Source organism: Triticum dicoccoides, chromosome 2B, assembly GCF_002162155.2.
Source record: "Triticum dicoccoides isolate Atlit2015 ecotype Zavitan chromosome 2B, WEW_v2.0, whole genome shotgun sequence".
NCBI lineage: Eukaryota > Viridiplantae > Streptophyta > Magnoliopsida > Poales > Poaceae > Triticum > Triticum dicoccoides.
In genome coordinates, this window is record NC_041383.1 from 664,600,022 (window position 1) to 664,601,356 (window position 1,335).

The following is a 1,335-nucleotide window of genomic DNA, read 5'->3' on the forward strand; positions in this document are numbered from 1 at the left end:
TGATGGATGGATCAGCGGTGGCTTAATGCGTGGTTGGTGATGTTAAACACATAATGATTAAGGGCTATTAGATTTTGATGATGAATGGATGTGATTGTTTGGATCTGCCCCTTTTTTTTTTTTATAGTGGTAGTAGATGGTTGTGTGAGCTCCATGTACTGAAGAGCCCAAAATCAGTGCTTTAAGCGCTAAATAGGGTTTTTCTTCCCTCAACCTTCTGAAAAAAAGGATATAGAGTCTTAGGATAGCATGGATTTGATATCACATAAATAGGTAAAATGTAATTCTTCAAAAATAGGAAAGACATAAGATTGAGGAGAACTATGAATTCTTATATGATTTTAAAACAAGGGAAACATTGTGAGATGTGCCTTTTGAGGGAAATAAACACAAGCAGTATTTTGTAATCGAGGAGAGACAGTAGAGTGAGATAGAGTAACAGTGCATTGGATTTCCCCGGGGAGAAATAAAATGAGGTTTAAGCTCATATTGAGATTCCTATGAAACAGTGGTCACATAATAGATTTCACAATAATTTAGTAGTCCCAATCCTCTAACGGTCTATGAAAAATCCAAAATCCTACAATTCAAAGATCCCCATAATGTTCGCTTCATGGGACACCTACAAACCTGTGTTTTCTTCATTAAAAAAGATAGGTTGTGTTTTACAGAAAAACCTACACAACTGTGACGTCACTAATAAACAATCCCCTTACCTAGGAGCAAGATACTTAGAGCATCTCCAACAGAAGCGCTATATAAGCGCCGCGCCGGAAATTTATGATTTTTACCACGCGTGTAATCGTTAAGCGAGCTCCAGCGGACGCGCAATAACAACGCGCGCGGCATAAAGAGTTCAGCGCGCGGTCCGAAACGCCATCGCGCGCGGCATAAAGAGTTCAGTGCGCGGTCCGAAACGCCATCGCGCGCCGTTTATTTGCTACACCCGCTACCGCGCGCCGCACACTTGAGCGCCCACTCGCGACTTTCACCTAACCCGACCCAGGCGCTGGCGCCGCCGCCCACACCACCCCATTTGTTCCGGCGATCATTCCGGCGCTTCCCCGACCTATTCCCGCGCCGCCGCGGCTTCCTCCTTCTCACTCCAGACGCCGCCGCCCCTCGCGCGCGCCATTCCTCCGATGAACAGCGCCCAGCCGCCCACTGCCGCTCGGCGCCCACAAGGTGTTCGACAAAACGTTTGCAAGGTATGTATTGCTTCAACTTCACATTTTTTACATGAATTGGATGCATGTTGTTTGTAGTTTTTATAGCCTAGTTTAATTTGAACATTGTAGATGAGTTCGTCGTATGATTTTTATAGCCAAGATTTAG